Source organism: Pezoporus occidentalis, unplaced genomic scaffold, assembly GCF_034315485.1.
Source record: "Pezoporus occidentalis ecotype Australia unplaced genomic scaffold, CSIRO_AGI_Poc_V1 ctg124, whole genome shotgun sequence".
Taxonomy (NCBI): domain Eukaryota; kingdom Metazoa; phylum Chordata; class Aves; order Psittaciformes; family Psittacidae; genus Pezoporus; species Pezoporus occidentalis.
Genome location: NW_026913038.1, coordinates 2,512,115 through 2,529,945, shown reverse-complemented (window position 1 = coordinate 2,529,945; position 17,831 = coordinate 2,512,115). Strand labels below are relative to the sequence as shown.

Below are 17,831 nucleotides of genomic sequence, written 5' to 3'. Positions count from 1 at the left end.
CAGACATTCCTACTCTTGTTTCTTTCGAGCCATCTTGCTAATATTTGGTTGCTATTAACTTCAATAAATAATAGCTTGGTATTTATATTCATTGCACTGAGCCATTCATCATGTATGCTTATTTCTCTTTGAGACAAGTACAATTATTCAGCTGCTGCAAGGACTTCATTACCTACCTATTTTACATTTTCACTCTTAGGTAGGCATGTATTTAAAGCAAAGCACTGCTTAGGGCAAAGGGATGGTCTCTCGTTTTCCCCCCCTCTAGAAGTTCTTTCAGCAAACCCCACAAACAGCAATAAACATACCAGAAAATGCTGGGAACTTCTGCAGTAGAAATGAAGAAAACTAGTGATTAGTACCCACAGAGAAACAGAGACCTGACTTCTAAGTTGTTTATATGCCTAATGCTGCAGGACTGCTTGATAGAATGATCAAAGTTACCTGAGCAATGGAGGTACCAATGGATTTATAAATCTTACAAGATCCCTCTGGATATCTTATGGATGGTCCTCAGTAGAGATGACATAAATCACTTAATTCTCCACTGAAATACAGTATCTGCTGGATGGAAGACAGGGTACAGATTTTCTTTCAGGCATTTAATGAAAAGAAATAAAGAACAACTCCATAAACCCCTGCAATTACAGAAGGAATGTAACAACGCAGAATGCAGGCTGACTAGGACAACTTCATTGCTGAGATCCATGCTATTGGGAGACTTAATGGCTTTGCTTTGACAGGGTCTTAGCTTCCTGGGCAAACCCAGGGAGAAAGGTGGAAGGAGGTAAGGAGATGCTGATTTTCTGGTACTGTAGGAACCAGGGCAGTTTTTATCCAGCTCAGTCTCAGAACTGAAGTTAGTGAGACCAGGGATGAGTCATGCTCTCGCATCCTGTTGAGCTTCAGAAGGTCACTTAATTAACCACACAGTGACAGGAAAGTCTTGCAGATGGGATTACTGCGCACTAAGCGGCAGCTGCTCAGAGTGTAGTCGCATGGAAGGTTCACTTTGGTAACAAGCAGGCCAAAAGCTCCTCTCCTGTGTGCCTGACCCCATCAAGAATTTGCTTCTTAGAAGACCACATTACTGAAAACGATCAGAGAAAGAGCAAGTTCTTCTTGGCAAGTTATTTTTAGCCTGGATCATTTTAGTGACCTGCTTCACAGCACAGCCCTATGTAAGGTTATGCTGCCAAAAGCAAGGTGACAGTGAGCCACTGCACAGAAGTGGCAACAGCCAAGTGTTTTGCTGAGCTGCATCCTCGTTTTCTGCCCATAGGTATGTGTCCTTCCCTTAAACACAGGTCACTTCCAGTGCTCCTTAGAGAGACTCGGCACAGTGAAAAGCATTGGGAAGATGACAACCAGGTTACGTTAATTCAGGTGTTCAGGCTGCTCCCCTGAATCACAGATGGGCACATGACTAAGCTTCCTGGGATGATTTATGCTGTCTCAAAGGGTATTCTGTGAAGACAGGATATATAATAGACTAGGAGGAGGTTGAGTTCAGTGCTTTGTAAAGACACCTCCTGTGTCACAATTTGTATTGTGCTTGAACACTGCTACAGCATGTCAAAATAATTCAGGGAGTTGGGAAACTGCTGTGCCTGTCAGTTCCCAAAGAGTAGAGTCAAGTACAGATCCAATCTCTAACTCATATCAACAGCCTAAACAAATGAATTAGGCCAAGCTGATACTGAGCAGTTCCTGACAGAGCATCCAACCTGAAGATAACATGTCCACAAAAGCAGAGACCTTCATGCAGTTGCTTACTCCTGTATTTCTTGCACAGATCCCAGTGCAACACAGCCTCCCTTTCAGGCTGCATTACACTTAGCTAGCCTAGAAAGGGACCAGAGAGACAGAGCAGCTTCCAGTTAAGTGCAGTGTCATCTGATCACAGAGACAGCAGTCGGGCAGAAGACCGTCCCTGAAGGGCTGTGCTGTCTTCCTCAATTTACCCCAACCACTCACCAGGACATAGATATGAGATTTATGGCTCACTATAGCTTTGCAAGTGAGCCAGAAGGCTCTCTCCCTTTCTGTAGCACACACTTCTGTTTCACCCCAGAAGCTTGCTGCAATGTACTGCAAAGGAGAAAGCTGAGCTTTGGATATGCTCTCAATTCCATCCCTTTGTGCCTGTGAAATGCCATTATTTCCCATGTGCTTGTGAAGTGCAAGCAGTTAACTGCAAATCCAAGAAACAAGAGGCTCAAAGTCTTCTGTGTCCAATACCACCAGTACAGCACAATATCTACAGCACATCCACAGATGCCAGTATAATAGCCTGAGGAGTCAAGCTGACCAGCAAAGAGCTTTGAAGACAGATTGGTGACACTTGGCCTGTTCATTTTGCCAGTAACCTTTAGCTGGCAGAGTAATACTGAATGAAACAGGCCAAGCCATGTGAGCTGTGAGCACCAGAGTGCCCCCAAAGGCACCCTCTCAGGGAGGTCTACAGTCACTCCATGACTTTGAGGCAAAGACCTTCCAAGTATTGTCTTAAACCTTTAGGTTTTCAGATTTTAGTTTCTCTTCTCTCCCATCACTAGAGTTCACAAAAATGCTGAAACTGTTGTAATCCTTCAATTGCTCTTCCTACCCATTTATCCTTTAATTCACAGCTTTCCCCACTTACATTCTTATTTCAATCACTTTTTATCCTTCCAGCTTCAGAATGCTCTGCAGATTTTAAATCATCTTTTTGTTTGATTTGCTTCTTCCTTTCCTATATTTGTGCTTGCAAACACAGACACCTGTGTGCACACCCACACTGGCTCAAGCTTTGTTTTATTTTCTAGGTTCATTTTGCACTTTCATTTGTCTCTTGCCCTTCTTCAGCCCCTTTTCATTTATCCTCTTTATTGCTGAAGACTTAATTTTGTTGCTCATTTAGCATGTAACTCCTATCTCTTTGGTATCTCAGGCTATCTGTCAAAGGCTTGTTTATCTCCACATTCTAACTTATTCCTCCCCCACCCCCCCACCTCATTTTCTCCCAGTTTCTGTACTGTTTCATGTTTCTAAGGGCACACCACACTGATGTCCGTTTTGCTAGAATAAGCACAGAACAGCCTGTTCTAACAACATGAGGAATTTCATGAAAGCAATCATTTTGTTGGTATTTACACCGATTTATCTGTGCCTTTATGTGATGCTCAGAACTAGAATGTAGGAAGATGGGACATCAAGCTGTGATACTTGCACTACCATTGCATTCATTTTCAGTAGTCCTTGCAGGATGTGAGGGTTGCTGGTATTAAAGCGTCCCATTCAGTTACACTTGCCATTCAGCTGCATAGCAACCACAGACTACCTTTTGCAGACTTATTGAACTATTTTTAGTTCAATTACTTGTTCCCCTGACTCAGACTGCAGAGTAAGTCTGAGCCACCTTTCATGCAGTACGTGCAAATGAACCTCATTGCTTGCACTCACCCTGACCCAAACAGCATGCAGCTTTTTACCAGGAAATTATTTTAGTTACTGAGATATAAACTTGTATATTTGCACCTTCATTCTGACAGATTGTCAGACTAATTTAGTTCCCATCTTGCTTTCATATCTGAAACTTTTATCATACACATCCTTGTCACCTAACTTCAGTGACAGAAAATACCTGCAGGTTGATTTACTATCTTGAAGAATGGCTTCTAGCAGGGAAAGCACAAGCCTCTAATGATGATTTCCCAATATGCTAGTAAAGTAAATCTTTTGAAAGTGAGAGGGAAGGACAGCAGGAGGCTTGTTTATCATCTTTTGGGGCTGAAGATAAACCTTTTCTCAAACCCTGCAGTAGGAACTCCAAATGTGATTAGGAGGAGGCCTAGAAGCAAAACTGCAGCAGTTTCTGAGCACCATCAAGAGCAGGATCTGCTCCTTTTCACTGGATAGCTATACTCAAAAGATGACACGTATGTGTGCACCTGCATTGCTTTTAAGTTGTTTACCATGTTCTCATTTCACTGAATATAAGGGCATTTTAACTGATACCTCAGAATAGCTAGCAACCAGACTTGAGATCACAGAACTAGAGATCTCTACAGGTTTATTTGTGGAATAAGTGTTTTCCCTCTAACCTCAGTAACTGCCCTCATGGTTAATGTCAAGCTTCAACGTGATGAGATGAGAGCATAGATCAGTGATAAAAGAGAGGCTGGAAAACAATTGCATGTAATTTTGATTTGTGGAGAATCTGCAAGAATATTCCAGAATACAAAGACATGAAGGAAACCCAGAACTGATTTGAAAACACTAAAGTGGCAGTATTAATTCTCAGGTCACGTGAATGGCTCCCACTAAAGACCATTTCCTATATTGAAGTGCCCATCTGCTCTCAGAACACCCCAAGACTGCTCAGCTCTCCTTCAGGCAAGAGTCTCCCTCAAGTGACTGCCTCAAGCAATAATGGTTATACCCAATCAATGTCTAGAAACCTGAAAGTATGTATTATAGGTGGATCCTGACAATGGGAAGCTACAGCACTATTACAGTGGGTGACAAACTTTTAGATGGCTAAAATCAGATTAGAGACATCTCAGTTAGTGCAATGGTTACAGTCAGTGGAAGAAAGAACAGTGGAGGAAGAATGATGCAGAGCCAAAGCTGTTCTGGATGCACGTCTGTGAGGATGCTGTTAAATGCAGTCATTTTGTCTGGATTTACTCACAGCTGCATGTTTTTATATGCATACAGTATACCAAGATTTAATTTTTAAGTAGATGCTGTTTACAGAAACATTGGTGCCAGGAGTTTTTCTTTGCTAGGGGTCATGCTTTTGCAGTGCAGGCTCTGATTTTATGACTACTTATATTCTTTTATTAATCTGTTACATAAGCATTGCATATGGAAATGGTAGTGCATAGATTTTTGATAGTAAATCCTATTGCCTTGGGTACTCCTCCTTAGACTTCCCCCATTCTTTTCAAAATTCCTTTTGAGGAGGAATTGAAAAAGACCGGTCCTCTTCTGAAAAGAAGACTCTCTTTTATCTCTAAATCACTACATGTTCTTTGCTTAACAAAATTGTTAATGCTAATGACCAATAGCAGCTTAATTGCAACAACAAAAACAGTCCAAAACCATCTAGATTTGGGCTGCTGTTGATATGCATTGTATCTGAAAGAAAAAAAAAATACAAAAACTGTTCTTAAAAGAAAATCTAGGCTTTTCTGTGCTCCAAAAAAGAATGATTCCTCTTTCTTTAGTAGGAAGATTCAGAGCATTTTGCATCTCACAAGCATTATATCAGCCTATGCAACAAACCAACTAATCAGATGAGGTGACTGACCCATGTCTTCCCCAGTATCAACTCAGCTGTCCTGAGAGCAAGATTCATCCAGATGAGGACACTGAAGCTGTCATTAGTGCCAGCTAATGTTATGCCCAACATTGCTTTAACCAGCACATCTGATCTAGACAGAGATCTCTCTCTTATTCAGCCTCTCCCTACAGAGAAGCATCCTGGGTTGTATTGGCTGGCATAGGTGCAGCCTGGGGAGCAATGTTTGTTCATTTATTGCTTATTACAAAGCGGGGGGGGGGAAGTCAGATTTTAAGCCCAATAAACAGGTTGGCAGTTTGCCTGTAAATCTGTTTTATTGCTGGCATAAAATGCAAATGATACCAAGGACGTTATGGAACAGGCTTTTGTTTTTTTCAGTAAGCACAGTATTTCCTGTGTTAACAGGAACCTGCTTCAAATGTGATTCTGGCCATAAAATTGAATCTAAGAAGAGCTCCTCAGTATACACTCTGTGCATGTTTCCTGAGCAGCTCCATTTTCTCACTTTAATGGGAAAGTTAATTCTTAAAGCCATCTAATACAGCTGCAAAGCTATATCTGTCTCATGTAAATGAGAGTGAGCCCTCCCAGACAGGGTCTGATTCCTGGATCTTTTGTGGTGAAAATGAACAAAGCTTTGAGCTGGCACACAGATAAGCTTTGGGTGCTTACATAGGGTGGCACTGATTTTTACCTATAGGAAATATATGTCATTCATCTGAGCTAGTGAGCCAGATTCCCTGTAGTGGTTACGAGAAGAGGCAAGCACTTCCAGAGGGTTGATCATCCTCAAACATGGATTTTAGCCTGGAATATGCCACTTTCCCCAGGTGCTTCTGGTGACCACAGAAAGCAACTGCATGGCAAATGCAGACTCAATGCCTCAAGTTTTGCTCCTGCCACTGAAAGATTTGACTGAAGTCAAAGCCTCATTATAAGGGCCTTTTTAAAAGCTGTGGTCATCTGAAAATACAGACACATCAGACTTTGCTTAAGTGGTAACTGTGGTTTGTTTTCTTTTCCCCTCCTAAGAAAAAGCAGCTTAGGGATTTCTACAGTCCCCAGTTGTGCCTGAGCATCCTTACACTCACGGCTGTCTTCTCAAATCTAGCCTTTAAGCTTTCCAAGTGCTCTTATTTTTATCCCAGAAATAAGAGAAGGAGGGAGATTTACTGGGTTAAACTTTTAATACCTAGATAAAGGACTCCTTTCCCCTTTCTTTCTTAACCCTTAGTACTTTCCTTCCCATTATTCTCTTTTAACCCTGACTCTGCTTTGTGGGATGAGCTGCTTTTGGCCTTTTACCTGTGAACATCTTTGTTTTCCAGAAGTTATGGTAAACACAGTTTTCCAAGGCCATCAAAAGCAGTGTGAATTCTGTCCTGTCCAATTACTCTCCCTTACACTTAAGGCTGTGAAAGTTCTGGTCCATCATCCACCTAGTGCTACTGAGAGAAATACCCTGCAACTGCAGGAAGCTTTTCAGCACTGCCTACATGCATGTGTACACACAAAGCATCCTTCAGCACTGTGATTCAGTGGAACTGCCATCACTTCCCCCTATTTCAGGGCAGACAGGAGAAAGCACAGAATAAATTGCCAACACTGAAGTGAGAAATGTGTTTGAGGCAGCTAATAGGTCCAAGTCCACATTTACACATTCACTACTTCTGTGTTGCGCCTCTGTTTGCACTCAGACAGTTATTCCTAATAACACTTCGCCCACTGCTTCTTGAAAACAATCTTTTTAACCAAATCAGCCTCAAGGCTATATATGTTGTGTGCCTGCATGTTGCAGAGAGGAAGAGAGGGCTGCAAAAAAAGCACTCTATGTACAGAGAGCTGGTAATCCAACTGCTCAAGCACAAGGTCTTTCCAAAGCAGCTTCTGGCTGGCAGAGCTCACCATGCCAGGCAGTGCACCAGGAAGAGACAAACATACCTATTTTGTGAATCTCTGTGGGTTTAAGGTAGATAAAGTCCTTAGAAATACAAAGCTGGGGATTTTTTTTGTGTGTCACAGTTTCAGAATTAGGCAAGCATGTCCCTATAGAAGCCTTAAAGATAATTCTTTGCCATGATGGAAATCCCTTGATCAGCTTTACTGTGAACAAAAAACATCTGAGGGGGAAACAGGATGATGCTGTGCCTGGCAAGGCTAAATCTTAGCTACCTAATGAGGTAGTGACATAGGATGATACCTACACCTGATCCATCAAAATCACAGGTACTGGAGCCCAGTGGATGATGGAGAAGCAGCCATAGCTGGACATGAAGCCTCCAGGGAGCTCTGGAGTTGAGCCAAAATCCCACCCAGATGTATGCTTGGATGAGAAAACTGTAGAGAAAAGCTAAATTTAAGAGTGAGGTTAGATCTATCCTTAATTGCACTCACACTTTTGAGGCAGGAACTGTTGTTTGCGCAGAAATGAGAGCAGCGATGTAACTGAGGGCAGAAAAACACCATGGAAATCAACAGTAAAATCTATCATCGGTCTGCGCCGGCAAAGCAAGTAGTGGGCTCTGCAAAGGCAGCCTGATCCCGAAGGAGAGGCTGGCTATCTGCAGCCTACTGCTTCCTTTTTTTACAACCACGCTGCTTTTACCCCTCTCCTCATTTTTAAATAGCTGCTGCCTCTGCTTGGTGCTGTCAAAGCTTAATGGTTATTTAAAGAGTTCCATGAAAATAATCACCAAAAAAGTGTGCTAATGTGTTAAACTATTCCTCCGAACACCTGCGAACTGTCACATTTTACAGAGCTAACAAGTCAGCCTCGAAATAGGATTGGGCATTTACATGTCTTGGATTAGCACCTGCACCAAGCCAATGACAAGGATAAAGAAGCAGCTCTTGACCTTCATGCTTCAGGTCAGAAACAGGTGAGCACCTGCAGTGGAGAAGGGAAAGGAATAGGGATAGGCAAGAACAAAGCTATTCCTTTAGTGCAGCAGAGACCAAATAATACACTGTGTGGGACTGCCCTTTCCAGAAGCTGATGCTGTGAACTCGTCAGTGACATGAGGGGAGGCTGAACATACCTCAGATTCATTTTACCTTAGCAAGTAGCATATATGGCCACATGTTCCTGGTTAATTGCCCCAGGCACTTCAGGCATTTGAGTGACTTGGGTAATTTGAAAGTGATTCAATATAGAAATTAATCATTAGGGAGTCTCCAGCAGCAAGGGGGAATGGTGCCTTCCATAGCCAGCTCAGCATGACTAAACTATTTGATCTGATTGCCTCTACCCTTCAACTCTGGTGAACGGAATTAATCCCATTAGTGGCTGGTCACAAGCCCTGTTCCCCAGGGCTCCATATCAGGGACAGTTCTGTTTAACATCTTTATCAAATGGTCTGGACAAGGGGATTGAGTGCACCCTCAGTAAGTTTGTATACGACTCCAGGTTGGGCAGGGGTGTTGTTCTGCTAGAGGGTGAAAAAAGCTCTACAGAGTATGAGGTTCAACAAGTCCCAGTGCTGAGTCCTGCGCTTGTGTCACAACAACCCCATGCAATGCTACAGGCTTGGGGAAGGGTAGCTGGAATCGCCATGCCTGAAAGTATTTAGATGTGATGTGGCACTTGAATTAATGCGAGACTTGGCAGTGCTAGGTTAACAGTTGCACTTGACCTTAAAGGTCTTTTCCAACAAATGATTTTATGATGCTGAAATACATGGGATTGCCCTCTGTAGAAGCATTGCTTTCTCCATTGACTAAAGATGGACTGGGAGTCTCCTGCACCCATCCCCAGATGCTGATAGCTGTAGCTATCGGGGAGCAATAGTGAATCATAATAAAACAATAATGTTGCACCATGCTAAGACAGACCAATCTCAAACAGGGATACACGGATCAAAAGAGTCTGAGAACCTTGAACTATTTCTATTCACTCCTGGAAAAGCTGTGGCTGGAGTCATCTCTGCTCACACAGTTTGGATGCTAGACTTAAGGATAAAAGAAACTGATCAAGTGGAGAGTGTGCAGAGGCAGACAAGCACAGCCTGAAGTCTAGAAAAATCTGATCTCTAACAAGATTAATGTACATAAAGGAGAAAATTGAGAGAATATTCCAGTCTTCAAATACTGAAGAGAGCTGCAAGGACAAAAGGACAGTCTATTTGTATGTGTGCTAAGACAAGAATTGGCTCAAATTACTGCAGGCTGTTTTAAGTTAGGCATTAGGAAAGGTTTTCAATTGGTAGTAAAGCTACAGAGAAGACTTCCTCCAGAGGCTGTGAAGCTTCATTGCTAAACAGCCTTTAGCAACAGGCAAACAGAAATCTGCCAGGAGTGACAGAGGCATAACTGAGCCTGCTTTGAGACATGCAGTTACATAATAATTTCAGAGTCTTTTCACCCCATCAGATTCAACAATGCAAATTTTAGGTGAATATGCCTCTATTATCTATCTGGGATTTTCTCCCCTCTGAGGCTTTTGCATCCTACAGAACTCAGGTTTTCAGCCCTTACCTTCTTTCTTTTTAAAATTCTCTGCCCTAACTGCTTGATCACTGTCATCCTCCTAGAAAAATTTGGCTTCTTTGACATGGTTCAAGTCTAAATTGCAGTTCAGGACTCTACAATTAGTCAGTAATTCTTCCACTCCCTGCAAAGTAAATCCTTACTCAACCTCACAATGGCCCTCTGCCTTGAAGTATAGCCAAGCAAGGGCTCCATCTCTCCCTGTTTGCCTCCCACATGGTCACCCACACATAGATGCTGTTAATTGTCAGATAGGTGAAGCAACGATCAGCTAAAACTCTGGCAAGTCTGCTCTTGTTTCTGAGCAGTATATATCAGAGTAACCCTTCCATTGCTCCACAGCTCCACTGTGATTAACTGACCTTGTCCTGGTCTGCTGTGAGATAGGATTTAGATAGTTTTTTGTATCTGAATAGCAGAAATTGAGCATGAAGCCCGGACAACATTGCTTTTTCTCACGTATTTGTGCAAATCTCTGCTGTACCCTGGAAGCAATCTCAGCTTGCTTCATAGTGCAAAGATGATACACATTTAATCTTGTAGCTTATTACATTTTCACTAGAAATAGTGCTGCTGCTATCAACAGATGCTGTTAAAGCATTTTTTAAAATGTATTTTCCTCCTTAAGTGATTATCTTCCTTTATTATGTGACCCAGAAGGTCAGATTAGTTTTCTTCAGCTGTTTCCAGACTCAAATGTGGTGGCACATCATATTTTTGCCCAGGAAGGAAGATCCTGCTGTCTGCGACCCCATCGCTTCCTTGACTGCCTGGGGTAACAAGGCTGCCCAGGCTGCTCACAGAATACCTCATACCCATTTCTAAATTGCCCCTGCTTTTAGTTTACTCTCCACACTGATTCCAAGTTCGATTCTTAGCCATTATCCTTTCTGGTGTAGTCGGAATCACCAAATTTTCCATGTGCTTTGCTAGCTTCTTTGCCTGCGTAGCGACCAGCTCTCATCCAAAACTGTGTCTTTAATAAGTCAATGAGACATGTAATGTCTTTGCTTCCAATGTTTAACAGCAGGTAAGAGTTCTCTTCCTCAGTTTTCCACCAATGAACATGACTAAATCTACCAGATAAAAATTAAAAGAAATTGTGACTTATCCTTCCAAGCCATGCACAATTAGCAAACACTTCTGTAAAAAACACATCTATTGCTTGTGCGGACGCTTAGGATTCAAGCTAATCACTATCAGGTTGTCTTGATTCAAGTCTTCAATGTGGAGGTTCACAAATTGGCAGGTTTTATATGCTCAGATACTTACAAACACTTTAAAGGCATGTTTTCCCAGTTCTTCATAGTAATGTGTCTCAGATACCGTGTACTGAGTATATGTTCTAGAGGAGCTCAGACATATTGGGCTGCATCTGCTGATTTATTTTTAGGAAGACAAGCTCCGATAGATTTGGTTAGAAACAGCACACAAAGAATTATGTGAACTTTGCAAACAGCAGAATATTTCAAATTGTGGGTCTACGAACCCTGACAGCATTCTTTCAAACAAATTACTTGCTGTAAAACATGCTGACCTCTCCTCCCTTAAGGCTGAAACCCAGAAATCACCCCAGGAGTGCGAAAGGTCTTAAACCAATTTAAGCCTCCAGGAAATAGAGAATTAAGGCTGCCATCAACTTCTCTTTCCATCTTTCCTGTGATGAGACATTGATGATATTTGCACCTAGTAGAAGAGCAGAGTGGCCATATTAAAAATGACTCCACTGCTCTGAATACAAGCACTTACATCACGGAAGAAACAGTTCAGTGCAAATGTATTTTGCTATCAGTTTTTTCTCAGCAGGTTAATAGAGAATACAGAAACTGATAGGATTTTGAAAACAGCTTAAGCCGTAGATACCCAATTCCCAGAACAACTGGAGGCCTAACTCAAACTCAGATCTTGCAAGGGCTTGTGTATGTGCTTGCCTTTAAGGGCTGCATATAGAGCAAACAACCTAGGAATGTATAAGAGCACATATCATAGCAGGACAGCCCTGAAAATTCAAGCTGCTAGCTTTACCAGTTTGTTATAATATAGCAACATTTCACTACAAGCCTGTGAACTAAGATGAACTGCAGTTGTTTGGAACTTTGCTTATTCAGAGATTAAGCGCTGTTGTCAACTTGTAAAATCTATATTGTGAAAGCATTGATAAAGAAAGCTTCCTTCTTCCACACAGCAGTTTTGTCAATCCATCTCTACTTTGGCCAGATAAATGATGTTACACAGGGAGACAGCAATTCTAACCAACTTCAGAACAAATCCAGCTAGATTTTCAATATTGCTAAGGTGCTTTGAAGATGGAGGAGCTGGGCTGACAAGTAACATTTATTCTTCTCAAAAGAATAATCTACTGTATGCAAGGGTCCTTGTGAATGCAAGATGACAAGGAGCCATTGGCCTGTTCTCACCTACATCTCTGAATGCATCTAACTGAAGAGCTGTAAAAGACCTCAAGACACCTGCCCTTGGGCATCTGTGGAACTAATCAAGAAAACATTGTTTTGGCAGCAATATAGGGCTAATTGTACAGGGTGATTATAGTAGCATGCTTTTATCTAGCATAATAAACTAGTTTTTACTTTAATGGCTGAGCTGCAAGCAAATTATAGCTCCCCTTCGTGCTGAACTGACCTAATTAGTTTTTGTTTTGTGCTGCTACTGAATAAGCATGCACAAGGATGCTTTCTCCTCCTGCTTGAATAAATCAGAATTTAAACATATATATCCAGGAGGCCCAATATGTCTTGTCCTGTCTTACTGAAGTACAAATACAATGGCTCTACAGATGCCCACACTTGCCTTTTAACATAATAGCTCCTTGAAGCCTGACAGCTTGAAAATGTGAAGTACTCTTGCACTATCTGTTGGTAAACAGGACTCCAGAGCTGCCTTAGGGCTCAGAGGCAGGTACTCAGGGTGCCAGCTGGGCAGCATCTTTCCTGGGGAAGGAGGTCTCTAGCCCCATCTTTTGGTAAACTCGAATTTCACATCATCTTTCTCCCAATTAATCCAGTGAGAATCTGGGACCCGCCCTGCAAAGCTGCACAGGGAAACTGAATTGGGAAGCACGGAACAGACTCGTATTGCACCAGGTGGTATTCCCAGAGGAAGGGCTGGGCTTAAGCAGTTTTCTCTACAGGTGATCACTGTAGAGATGTTTCACTAATGAAATGTAGCCCAGAGGCAGCTCTTTGCTATTTCCTTCTGGAAATTCACTAAGGCCTTTCCTAGCCAGCTACTCGCTATAGCTTCAGATGTCTGTGCTTTGTGCAGTTTATCTGCTGATACTCCAGTACCGCAAGAACAGTTAGCAGCAATCTAAGATGTTCTTGTACCAGCATAACAAGTTATAGCAGCAATTCTGTGTTATGGCATATTTGTGCATGTATCACCTTAAACCAGCACTGTTACTGGGACAAATTGTGTGAGAAGATGCAGTTTAGCACCCAGATGGTGTCATTATTAAATTCTCATTAGCTGTGCTTCAAAGCACTCCAGATTGAGGGAAAGGTGCAAAGTGGAGTGCAGCAGGTACAATATTGGCTCCTTTGTGCTCAGGGCTAAAAACTCAATGTAGTGATTTGTGGCAGGGAGGATCAAGAAGTTGTAATGAGCGCAGAGAGGCTGATGGTTAGCTGGTATGGGGGAAGAGGGGAGCTGAGAATATATTCCAAGTAAATTCAGCTCTGGCACAGGGAAAGTCATGATGGAGACAGGTACATATGGTCAGCCCTGTTTCTAGGGGGAGGTAAGTCCCTCTTTGCACCAGGGAGATAACATGGGCAGACCAAACTGGCTACAAGGACAGGAGGGAAGATTATTGCTCAACCACATCTGTCTCTGTGTGTGTGCTGGGGACAAACTTGACAGAAGTTAATATACAGAAAAGACAGAATAGGTGTGGGACAACCATCTCTCAACACCTAAAGCCATCAAGTCCCAGCTCTGCCATGCAAACAGGGGATTAGCTGGGGCAATCTCACCTCAGACATGGCAATCAAGCAGCTGTCTGGGAAGGAAAAGGAATTGCTGATGCTCGGTGAGTGCCCAGGACAACTTTCCCAGCCAGGCTTGAAGTGAAGCCAGTGTGTCAGATAAAGTGACCAGCTGCGAAGCAAAACAAAGAAAAAAAAAAAAAGAAGGCTGCCCGTGTCTGGACAGAACACAGTGGGCAGCTCTCACTTCTGCTGGAGAAACAGCATGCAATAATGCAATAATGCATGGAGACCGCTAACCAATCTACCATTTTCACACTGCTAATTGCAGAAATGTTGCCACCTCCACAGGGCGTTTCTCACACTATCCTGACACTTTATTATTTTTCCTTAACCCCTCACCCCTTCTCTTTTTCCTCTCCTTCTCCATAAGGGTGTTACAAATGGCAGTCACCCACTGAATCAAAGACTGAAGGATTAACCACCATTAAAAAGGATTTAAATAGTGAAATTGTGCAACTGTCTACAAGTGCAACCTAATGCTATGAAAAAAAGTTACTTTATTATTCAGTGAGGACTTGCACAGGACTTTTTCTGCATAAAAATAAATACCTATTAAGTTCAAATGTTCAGCAAAAGCTCTTGGTTCTGCTATAAGATTTTGAGTCTCAAATGTTGCTTGACAGAAAAATCACCTTGGGGTTTTCAGGATTTCATTGCTTCTCCCTCAAAAAAAAATGTACCACCTTATCAAAACTCCTAAGCATCATTGCATACAACAGCTTTGCAGCCACTATCCACTTATCACCTGAAAATAAGACTTTGCTGCAAAGGCTTATTGATTGTGGGAGGAAAGACAATAAAAATGTAGAATATACCTCCAGAAAACTACAGTACCAAATTAATGCTTTTAGAAGCAGAAGTGAAAGGGTATGCTGATACACAAGAAAAGTTTGTTTTGTGATCTTTAAGTATATAACATGAAGGAGAAATTACAAGAAAGAAGTCTGCTTGCAGCCATCTTTACTGGCCAGACAAATATTAAGGCCAGTACATGTTTCATCTTTATGATAATCTACATTTCCCATGATTAATATTACCAGGTAAGGTTGCTACATGCAGCAGATAAAGCAGAACAAAACTAGTAAAACCACACAGTCAATGTTCAATTGCTCTAGGAGAGGAAATAGCCTCTCCCAGGCCAGAGGAGACTGAATGAAATTCCTCCAATTTTGAGGAACCTAGATGTGGCAATCTGAGGGCATGATTAAAGTATCATGTGTATCTAATAATGTATATGTGTAGCTGCTTTAGGAAGAGAGCTAGTAAATCAATTAAGTGCTGACATAAAGCCCCCTCAGAGTCAACAGGAAAATTGCCATTGACTTTGCACCAGATCTTAGAAGAAAAGCTGAAAAGCCACAAAGGAAGGATGAGCAGCAACAGAGCCATCCCTGAAACAAGCAGCAGGGTTCCAGAATAAAACCTGCAGGTTTTGAAAAGAGTTATTTTTTTCCATTCAGACAATTTTCTCATATGGCATTACTTCACCCAGCTCTTTGGCTCTGCTGGGCAAAAATGAGATAATACTTATCTGAGATTCTCCTATTCCAGACAATACTCTTCACTATTATGCCAACACAAGAAAATGACCTCCCAAAGAAATGTCCCTTCAAAGATGCCAGGGTGCAACAGTGCTTACAGGTCGTATTCCCACTAAGGCCCTGGTGAGTCCAAGCTGCTTTAAGATCTTACCCCAAGGAGTCAAGAGACACTTGGGTTCTGCCAGTGCTTTACATTAACACGGGACTGATAACAAGCAAAGAAGAATCTGGCTTTATGCCACTGGACATGTTTAGTGGACTTCTATTCCATCAAATGCTTAAGCATAAGAGGCTGTCTTTATTTCTTGACCAGTCCTTTCTTTCTTGAATCAAATTCAAGAAGTGAAGCCACAGTGATTTGAAGTCTGCTCACTACAAAACTCTATCCAATGAATTTCAAACACTGAGCAGGATACACAGACTGAGAAGCAGTTAACAGATGGGAGACCAGAGATAGTGGATTATCAGTGCTACACACTGATCCTGTGGAAGTTCAGTCTTTTTGAATAGTTCTTGTGCAGCCTGAGAGCAGAAAACCACTAATTCTTACCAAGTGAAAGATAAAAAGTTCAGCTTTTGACAGCATGAGTCCAACAGGCAGCTGCAAAGAGCAACGCATAGCAAGATAAGAGCTATTTGTATGGCAGTTCTGCCTAATCTGCTTGTTGCTGGAGGCAATAGTGAGGGAAACCGAGGCCAATCAATTCTTGCAAAAAAAAAAACCAAGCAACTTTTTAGTTTGGTTCTGTAATGTGCTATTTTCCCCAAATTAAGTGGTTATGAAAGGACTCTCTCTGGGAACAGAACTGATATTTTTCAGATTTGATGGAGGAAAAAGAAAATGAAACAAGTACTTTATTTTCCTTTCGTTACACCCACTGAAATGGAAGAAAATAGCTAGATTCAGGAGTATGGGTAAGCAATCCCTGTAAGTGGACACAGCTGAGCCCTCTGGGCCATTCCCTTCAAATGATTTGACCTACATGCTGGCAGGTGAGCATCAGCCATCATGCCATGTGAAACGGCACCTTATATGCTGTTCTCAGACACCAAAATATCTTCCTTTCTAATGCACACTATAGACAAGATAAAATAACATCCACGTGGGTAAGTTGCCTAGAGCAATGCACACAGAACATATGTTCTGCAAGTAGAACTAAATGATGCCAAAATTTGTATTAAAATCTGTTTATTTATGGCTACGTTCCTTCTCATCCTGGGAGATTAAGGGTCAACAGCAGTCCCTTCATGTGCTGCATTACCCCTTGGTTTTCTGCACCCCTCTCAGTCTCTGTATCCTGTAGTGTGCACTTCCAGGAGAGATTATTGAACAGAAAAAAAAAGGGGTCCAAAGCTGTAATTGCCAAATTAAAATAATTTGTTCTGAGGCCAATGCAGTATAAATTTCTCACCTAACACTCAAGTCAATCAGGCTGGAGAATACAGACTCATGGAGGCATTTTTCCTCCACACTTTGAAGGGTGGTCATCTCAGCTCTGTACTTTGAGCCCAAATGATTGCACACTGTATCTATCATGCTGCCTGCCCCATACTCCCTCCAGTTCCCTGTGCAGTTTCTGCCTATGAGGAACAGCCGGTTAAGCTGTACCCTTCAGCCTTTCTGTACAGTCTGTTCTTTCAGGGTGATGCTGGCGCTCTTCCCTACTGTGCTAAAAACAGTGCATGTGTTCTGGGCATCCCAAAGCAGTTCTGTTTATTGCAATGCACTGGGAACTTCACTACCTGGCTAGCAGGAAAGAAAGAACCAATTATTCCCAGGCCAGCTGCAAAAAGGGTGCTCGCTAAAAATGTCAGAAAGTACAGACCCAATCTCTCACTGTGCTATTACAGTTATTTACTATTGCCTCTTTCAGTCCCCATAAATCTCAGCAGAAAGGGCTTAGTTAAGATATGATTAAGTTGGGATTATTGCATATGAGTTTCTTGCTAGGGCTCATAGATGTGACAAACTCTGAAATAAGGTTTCCACAAAAAAGGAAAGGGAAGGAAGGGAAGCAGTGCTTTTACTGAAATATACCACAATTCCCTAATTATTCCTCTACCCTAGTGACCCCGAGTGGTGGATAATAACAATTAAAGAAACATTCTCTGTTCTGCCCTTTATGCCTCCAAACTTATATTCTCTTCAGGGACTCAATTTAACAGCAGCTGCAGAGGAAGACTTGAATGAAATTAGGCTGATTTAAGAGCCTGCATGGAGCACTGTAACAAAGAGAAATGGCATTGTACAATTTTAGAGATTAATTCCCATTGTTTGTGCTTTACTGCCAGGAATTGTTAAGAAGCTAGAACTGACCAGCCATTTCTTAGTGAAATATCTTTGGATATTGAAAATATCCAACACAAGCGCTGCTGCAGAAAATGCATTTGCTTTTCAAAGTCTTCACTAAGGACTAGGTTCATCTTTTCCATACTCCTACGAGGCATGCTTAAAGGTCTAAAGACAAATAAGATTATTCTTCTACTAAGCATTACTGTTCCTTCAGA

General features: G+C 41.9%; 1 long non-coding RNA gene across 1 annotated transcript in view; it reads right to left on the bottom strand.

Annotated features, from left to right (window-relative positions):
- LOC134158082 (uncharacterized) overlaps positions 1–17,831 on the bottom strand; it is a 173,080-nt gene that overhangs the window by 44,192 nt on the left and 111,057 nt on the right. The window contains exon 2 of the long non-coding RNA XR_009962581.1: positions 11,313–11,461. This is a non-coding gene — a long non-coding RNA (uncharacterized LOC134158082). The remainder of the gene's footprint in view (positions 1–11,312; positions 11,462–17,831) is intronic.